Raw genomic sequence first — 8,940 nt, 5'->3', positions numbered from 1 at the left:
TCACTCTGAAACCTTCTCAATGCAGATGAATTCTCAGTAGCATTGTCGACAGTAACACAAATTTTTTTACTGAGTCCCCAGTTAGTTAAGACCTCTAAAAGAACTCTAGAGATTGTCTGACCTTTGTGATCGATGACATGTTTGAACCCGATGATAAGCTTCTTCAGTCGCCAAGAAGCATCAATGTAATGTGCAGTCACCACCATGTAACTTGCACATGTGAACAATAAAAAACACATTAAGATCAATTCAAAATTTTATAATAATACTAATACATACTCATTGAATATTGAAGAACTTACGGGTTACTTGAGCCACCCAAATATCAGTGATGGATACTCTTTGCTTGTTTGCTTTAAAGTACTTCTTCATAGCAGCCTTCTTATGCAAATACATCTTCAAAATGTTTCTGGTTGATGTTTTCCTTGACACATGCTTCCATAATTTCATCTACACAAATAAAATATAATGCCAGATACTAATTAACATAACTATTGTGGGAACCGAAATTCACACTGTCGATTTCCGTTTAAATAAGGAAACTAGGAAAACCCTAATTTCCCAGAGGACCCGGATATCTGTTAATTACCACACGTCAAGCAATCAGAACACGAGAATAACAACGATAAAAATAAGAAATCGAAAAGAGAGCAAAGTAGATCTTATTCCGAATCTGCGTATGAGCGTTACAACAAGGTATAAGCCTGGGCTCGAGAGCTGTCGGCGAGATTCCTAGTTCTAGCAACCCTAAGACGGCTAAACCTAATTGAATCGCAGCTCGAAATAACAAAAACGGAAAATTGCCTAAATTGCTTTAAGTGCTAAGTTTGCTCTGAAAAGGTTCTCCCCTTTGCTCCTCGCCTAGGACTCCTTATATACTAGCTCCAAGGTCGGTTTACGCTTTTACTCTTCTGCCCTTAAGCCGTCATAGCATAAAAATGGAGATATTCCATTTTTCCCGATCTTCACAATTATCTTCGAAACTTCCGTATTTATCCGCGGAAACTTGACATTATCCTTCTTCGTGAGCCAAGCATGAACCATGCTGTGGTTCACGGGCTTTTGGTTAGGAAAAATCGTAGGATGGGCCTCGAGTCGTGTTTTAGGTCCCTTTGGGCCGTCTTCCGACTCGACACGTTTACTACGAGTTTTCCGCGGTTTCTAATCCGCGAAGTTTGATCGATGAATTAGAATAGCGGGAAACATGGACTGAGCTCGCTACGGTCTTCGGGAGATAGCATTCGAAGGTTTGACGAGAATGCAAGGACTAGTATCGTATCGATGTTCGGAAAGGTTCAATCGCTACACGACGACCGAACTTTGGCTCGAGCCCGGTCGCTACGTAGCGACCGAGCTTTGGCTTGAGCTCGGTCGCTACGTAGCGACCGAGCGGGACGATCGCTCGGTCGCTACGTAGCGACCGAGCTTTGGCTCGAGCTCGGTCGCTACGTAGCGACCGAGCGGGACGATCGCTCGGTCGCGACGTAGCGACCGAGCGGGACGATCGCTCGGTCGCTACGTAGCAACCGAGCTTTGGCTCGAGCTCGGTCGCTACGTAGCGACCGAGCGGGACGATCGCTCGGTCACTGCGTAGCGACCGAGCTTGGCTCGGGTTTGGTTGCTACGTAGCGACCGGACGGCGTGTATACGTAGCGACCGAGCTTGGTTTGCTTGGTTTGAATCCCAAAGGATACTTCTTCGTAAAAACTTCGTATAGGTTATTTTTACGAAAATTACATCTCTTCTTTTACTAACTCTTTCGGAAATACGATCTCCGAGGATATTCGGGTGGTAATTCCGTCGTAACCGTTTTTGACCCCAACAGTTAGCCCCCCAGCCCGTTAGGATCATGCATCGTAGGATCCTAGCGTGCGGTTAGGCATGTTTGGCAAGTTAGGCGTGATGGATGGAATTAATATCCGAAAGTCCGAGCTTGAATAGTAAATCCTCATGTCTTATAAGAAGAGAGGTAACTTGTTCCATAATTTTTTCACTTTCTTGTTTTTCTCTAAGATCTTTCAAAAAAACTTTCTATCTTTCTCTCCACCCTTTTCCTCTATTCTCTCAAGAGAAGTGTAAAGATGTCGAGCAAGAAAAAGATTGCGAAAAAGGGTCTTCGTCCGCGAGTCCTTATGAAGAGCTCGTCGTTCCGAAGATGGAGTTCGTGCCTCACTCGGTGCATCCTGCCGAGAACGAGGCATGGTGGGTTGCTCATTATGGCTCGTTGACCCCTCCCAAGGAGAAGCCGTTCCCGGTCCTGGTCCATCGTGGAGTCGAGGAAGAGGATGCAAGCAGGACTACTGACGAGTTTCTCGCGACGATGCGATCGTTCTACCACATCCCGGATGCTGTGGAGTTCCGGGTTCCCTGCCGCGGGGAATGTGCTAACAACCCCCCGGAGGGTTACTTTACTTGTTATGAGGCGTTCGTAGTGCGTTGTCGCCTCTGGTTCCCCATACCCAAATTCTCGTCCGAGTGTTGGACCGTTTCGAAGTTGCGATAAGTCAGTTGACACCCCTTGCCATTCAGCACCTTATTGGGATCCTGATCCTAAGCTACGAGCATGGCCTTTCCCTTTCCGTCGATCATTATGAAGCGCTTTTGAGGCTTCAACTTGTCAGGGGTACGGATAAGCATAGGTTGGTCCCTCGGAAATTTATGTCAGTGGTTAAGAAGTTTATTTCGAACTTCAACTCGTGGAAGAAGTTCTTTTTCTTTGTCCGTATAGACGCTGCATCCGTCGAAGAGAGTTGCATTCCATTGTTCCGGAGGTTGCCGAATGATCGTCCCTTCATCAACCCTTTTGCTCCGTTCCCCGAGGACATCATTTCGGTGAGGGATCTTCTCAGGAATGGTCCCTTCTTCTGGACTTCTTTTACGCCGAAGAGGGTTCGGAAGGCACTGAGATTCGTGCAACCCGGTCCTGCTTTGGATGCGGACACGGGAAGCGACTCCGAACCCGACGACCAGAATCCCGTCGAAGCTCCGACAGCTGCGCCGGAGTCGAGCTCTTGGAAGGGAAAAGATGTCGATCTTGGCGACATAGAGTTTTCGATGGATGACTCTATGCTTCCAGGATGGGATCCGAACCTTGCTTACGGCGACGGGAGCGGTTCGAGCGAGGCCCCTATTCCGGATTTCGATGATTTCTTTGCTGGGCTGCCATCGGGTTTCGATGCTCCTCCTCCTACGAAAGAATCGGCGAGGCCGAGAGTCGTTGCGGAAGGATCTCGCATCATCAATGGGGTTAGTTTTTTTTTGAGAATTTTTTGGTGATTGTCCTATGTATATATTTATAACATGCCAATCGATTTTGCAGGGCCTGAGCTTGCTGGGCTCGGCCATTGAGGCGGGCCATAGAGAAGCCATGGTCTACCGCTTCAAGGCGGAGAAAGCGGAGCGGGATCTTGCTCGCGTGCAAGGCGAGATGCTGGAGCGAGAGGCGCAGCTTACTCGTGATCATGCGCGGGCTGTTCGTAAAGCGGAGAGGAAAGGCAAAAGAGAAATCGTCGAGGTGATGAAGACTCGTGCATCTCAGTTCCAGGTTGAGTACGGGAACCTCAAGAATGCCTTTACCTCGGTGGGTGACTTTCGCGAGTGCCGTGGTTCGGTCGGAAGTCTTTGGAGGACGCGAGCCGATGACTATGTGTTTGAAGAGGAAATGAGCTTGATGAAGAGTGGGATGAGTGACCGTGCCCACGCTGAGGCGCTTATCCCTCCGATTGACGAGAGGATTCAAGGGTTCTGGGATTCCATCCCGGTTTCCCCTGATACCGAGGAGGTTCCGACCGGTTTTCCCGATGGTGGCGAGGAAGTGGATCGTCCCGCGGATGCGTTTGGTGCTTCGTTGTCCGGGGACTTTGACTTTGGATCATGAGGGATGGATCAGTTATCCTTGTTTTCGGCCGAGTGTGGCCCTTTGAATTTGGATTTCGTTTAGGCCTAGATGGCCGTATTTTATTTCCGGGACTGGCCGTTGGTGGCTTTGAATCCCTTGCCGCTTTACGCGGTTTATTTATATATAAATGTTTTGTTTCGAGTTTTCCTGAGTAGGGTTGAAGTAAATACGAGTTGTCGTCTCGTATGTAGTTCTGATTAGACGTTCAATCTGTTGGTTCGTTCGTGATTTTCGTAAAAATTTACTTATCTTTACGATTTTCGAGAACATTGAGATACGAACGGAGAGACATGGTTTATGATCTCGTATCTTTTAGATATCATGCCTTGAGATGTTTGGACCAGAGCGTTGGGTTTAGGGCAAGACCTAGGTTTACTTTCGGTTAAGGTTTGTGCGGTGACTAGCCGGCTATCGTTTTTCCTGTTGCGATTTCTTCCTGATCGCACCGATTTAAAGTCCGCGATATGTTCTCGGCTTATATGACTTGTATGGTACGAATCGAGCATCTTCTCAGAATCAACTGGAAGTGCTAAACCAAAATTTCGGATTTTTGTTGTAGCGCGCTTTTGTCCTTGTGCTGGACGTTTTTAAAGATCAAAAGAGTGATCGGATTGCGTTTGTTTAAGACGGCTGGCGTGTTCGTCGGGGCCAATCGACGAACGGGGTGTAAGGTTTTTGGTGGTCGCGTTCGGACAATTTGTTAGCATTGTCCTCGAATTTTAACTTTTGCGACGTCTCGCAGTTATTTCGAGGATTATGCGTGTATTTTTGCGTGTTTGAAAGATGATAATCTTTACGATTTTTGGGCCGGAAGGGGCCGCAGACAAGAGTCTTAACGTTTTCAGGCGTGTCCTGAAAGTTTCTTTTGTGTTTTACTGAAGCGTAAACGTTTTCGATAAGAAAGGACAACGTATATTGTAGTAAAGTTTTTGAAGTTTCTAAAAACTCGATTACAATAATGAAGATTTTTCTAAGTGGGAGTATACGAGTATACGCACCCACTCCCCCCCCCCTTTTAGAGAGGGGGATAGCTGAACTCGTCTTTTGACGAGCTGCCTACGTACCCCTTTCGAGGATCAAGCCATCTCGTAGTTCTGTTTCATGCCGCGAGTGTTCTTACTCGGCGGTAGATGTCGCGATGTCCGCCTTGACCGTGTCGATCGTGGCTGGGTCGACGCTATTTTCCGGATGTTCCGGTTGAGTTGTTGCGTGGGCTTCGGATTTATGTCGAGCCTCGACGTCCGATGCGTTTGCGTTGATAGACGATTTTACTTCGTCTTCTCCCGGGGGCTTTTGGCTGAAGATCGATCTATCTTCGCGCGTTTGCCGTTTGTGGAAGCCGTGATTTGCCTTAACTTATGCTCCGCGAGGAAGCATAGTCGCGACTGTTTTTGGCATCTCCAGATGGCCGCGACTCCGCTCGGCGTTGGGAACTTAAGACCCAGGTGGTAGGTTGATGGAACTGCCTGCATGGCGTTGAGCCATGGGGTTCCCATGATTACGTTGTAGATAGCGGGATGATCGACTACCGCGAATTCGACGATTTTTGTGATCTCTTTGGCCATGACTGGCAATTGGATTGATCCGAGAGTCATCGACACTTCGCCTGAAAAACCCGTGAACGGTTTTGGCGTCGGGATTACTTCTCCGAGTTCGATACTCATCCGCTTGGAGTGTCGCGGAAGATTACGTTGACCGTGCTTCCCGTGTCGACGAGTACCCTTCCGACTTCTAAATCTCGTATGACAAGATCTATGACGAGCGGGTCGCAGTGAGGTTGGTCGATACCGCCGGGTTCTTCCTCCGTGAAGGTGATCGAGCAACTTTGGCCGTCTCGAGGAGGAGACCATGTAGGCCAATTTGCACTTGACTCTGCCTTCCGTTGGTAAGCCTTGATGGCCGACACGGTATCGCCGCAGTATTGTGATCCTCCGATGATCATATTGACTCTGCGACGATTGTTATCGTTCCCTTTGTCATCCGGCCTCCTACCGCGTTTATCCCCAGGATGGTTTCGTTGAGGGGATTTTTCAGCGGGCGGATTTCTATCCGTCTTTGGAGGCCGATCAGAATCGAGGATGAGATCCTTGACGCTAGTTACTTCCGAAAGCTCTCCAGCGAGTAGCTTCGCGGCCAGTCTTGCTCCCAAGACTTTGCAATTGGTCGTGGAGTGTCCTCGGGATTGGTGGAACTCGCAGAAGGTGTTTTCGTCATACCCTTGATTGCGAGTCCATGTGTTGCCCGTGGTCCGGCCTTGATCCGAACTGATCGCATAGTTATGCGCCCCTTGGAGATCTTCCCCCTCGTGATGGACGTACTTGTCGTTACGAGAGTTCTTCTTTTTCCCCTTCGGATCTGCGTCTTTCGAGGATGGTCTTGCCGGCTTATGTTTTTGCGATAAGACTTTAGTTTCTTCCTCGACTATGATGTAGTCCGTTGCTTTGTGGAGGGCGTCCTGGATCGTTCGCGGTTTGTCGAGAGTTATCCATTTTCTGAATTTCGACTTGTACCAGAGCGTCTTTCTCAGCGCGTCGATGGCCACTTTGTCGCTTATCCCGCTGACCCTGGACATTATCAGCTTGAACCGACTGATAAATTCGCGGAGGGGTTCGTCTTCCCTCTGGGAGAGACTCCAGAGGTCAACATCGGAGGTTTCCCTGTCTATGAATACAGAGTACTGTTTGAGGAATTCCGATGCGAGCTGTCGAAAACTCCCGATGGTGTTGCGACGAAGGCGTGCGAACCATTCGAGCGCTGCTCCTTCGAGATTTTCGACGAACAGGCGGCAATAGCCGGCATCTTTTTCGCCGTCCTTCAGTCTTGCTCTTCCCATCGCGATGTGGAAAGCCTGAAGGTGCGCTTTTGGATCGGCCGTACCATCGTACTTCGGTACTTTGATCTTTCCCGGATCGGACACCCTCATGTCCGAAATGCGACTGGTAAAGGGGGTCTTTCGAGCTCCTTCCAGCAGTCGATCGATCTCGGGGGCAGCACTAGTAGCATGATGGATTTGAGACTTTACGGCTCTCACTTCTGCCGCAGTCTTAGTGATGTAGTCGCGAAGATCGCGGATATCCGATGTCTCGTCAGTGGATTTCCGAACCTGTCGGCGTTTACTGCGAGTGAGCTCGGTTTGCCTTTCGGCCAGCTCCTCTTGTTCGTTCCAATAGGCGACTTCTTCTTCTTCCGTCATTGGTTTTTCGAACGGGGAGCCTTCCCGAGCGGATCGGCTTCTGGTCCTTCTTGGATGTCTGTCGACATCCTCGTCGGTGTCGTTGGAGACATCGCTAGGATCCAGGTCAATGTGTTCGGCTTCGTTATCCTCCGAGTCCTTTGCAGGGGGCGGAAGATTTTCAGGGTTCCCCTTTTCGACGGGAGATTTCTCGCTAGGGTTTTGACCGGAAGGTCGTTCCCGCGCGAGTCCTGTTCTATCGAGTGGGGTGGCAAAGTCGAGCCTTTTCCCGCGGATTTTGGTGGTTCCGCGGGGACGGATAGCTTGGGTCCTTGCCGTTAAGGTTTCAACCTGTTTGGTCAAGGTATTCACGAGCTTATCCTGTTCTTCCGACCTTTTCTCATAGGTGGCGAACATCTTTTTGAACTCCTCGAGCGTCGCGGCGTTGGCTTGCGCGTTGGCCGCGGATACGTCTGCTACTGGAGTGTGGAGATCGGTGCCGCTGCCTCCATTAAGAGGAGTTTGCATGTTATCCGCGTCGTTGGTTGACATGTCAGATTGTGTGTGGCTTTTGCGGGTTAGATTGATCCGTAAGTCCCCCTCCTTCTAGCGCCAAACTGTGGGAACCGAAATTCACACTGTCGATTTCCGTTTAAATAAGGAAACTAGAAAAACCCTAATTTCCCAGAGGACCCGGATATCTGTTAATTACCACACGTCAAGCAATCAGAACACGAGAATAACAACGATAAAAATAAGAAATCGAAAAGAGAGCAAAGTAGATCTTATTCCGAATCTGCGTATGAGCATTACAACAAGGTATAAGCCTGGGCTCGAGAGCTGTCGGCGAGATTCCTAGTTCTAGCAACCCTAAGACGGCTAAACCTAATTGAGTCGCAGCTCGAAATAACAAAAACGGAAAATTGCCTAAATTGCTCTAAGTGCTAAGTTTGCTCTGAAAAGGTTCTCCCCTTTGCTCCTCGCCTAGGACTCCTTATATACTAGCTCCAAGGTCGGTTTACGCTTTTACTCTTCTGCCCTTAAGCCGTCATAGCATAAAAATGGAGATATTCCATTTTTCCCGATCTTCACAATTATCTTCGAAACTTCCGTATTTATCCGCGGAAACTTGACATTTATCCTTCTTCGTGGGCCAAGCGTGAACCATGCTGTGGTTCACGGGCTTTTGGTTAGGAAAAATCGTAGGATGGGCCTTGAGTCGTGTTTTAGGTCCCTTTGGGCCGTCTTCCGACTCGACACGTTTACTACGAGTTTTCCGCGGTTTCTAATCCGCGAAGTTTGATCGATGAATTAGAATAGCGGGAAACATGGACTGAGCTCGCAACGGTCTTCGGGAGATAGCATTCGAAGGTTTGACGAGAATGCAAGGACTGGTATCGTATCGATGTTCGGAAAGGTTCAATCGCTACACGACGACCGAACTTTGGCTCGAGCCCGGTCGCTACGTAGCGACCGAGCGAGACAAGTGCTCGGTCGCTACGTAGCGACCGGCTTTGGCTTGAGCTCGGTCGCTACGTAGCGACCGAGCGGGACGATCGCTCGGTCGCTACGTAGCGACCGAGCTTGGCTGAGCTTGGTCGCTACGTAGCGACCGAGCGGGACGATCGCTACGTAGCGACCGAGCGGGACGATCGCTCGGTCGCTATGTAGCGACCGAGCTTGGCTGAGCTCGGTCGCTACGTAGCGACCGAGCGGGACGATCGCTCGGTCGCTACATAGCGACCGAGCTTTGGCTCGAGCTCGGTCGCTACGTAGCGACCGAGCTTGGCTGAGCTCGGTCTCTACGTAGCGACCGAGCTTGGCTGAGCTCGGTCGCTACGTAGCGACCAAGCGGGACGATCGCTCGGTC

Source organism: Brassica rapa, chromosome A05 (genome assembly GCF_000309985.2).
Source record: "Brassica rapa cultivar Chiifu-401-42 chromosome A05, CAAS_Brap_v3.01, whole genome shotgun sequence".
NCBI classification, from domain to species: domain Eukaryota; kingdom Viridiplantae; phylum Streptophyta; class Magnoliopsida; order Brassicales; family Brassicaceae; genus Brassica; species Brassica rapa.
The sequence above is the reverse complement of the archived record's forward strand: the minus strand, read 5'-3'. Positions refer to the sequence as shown.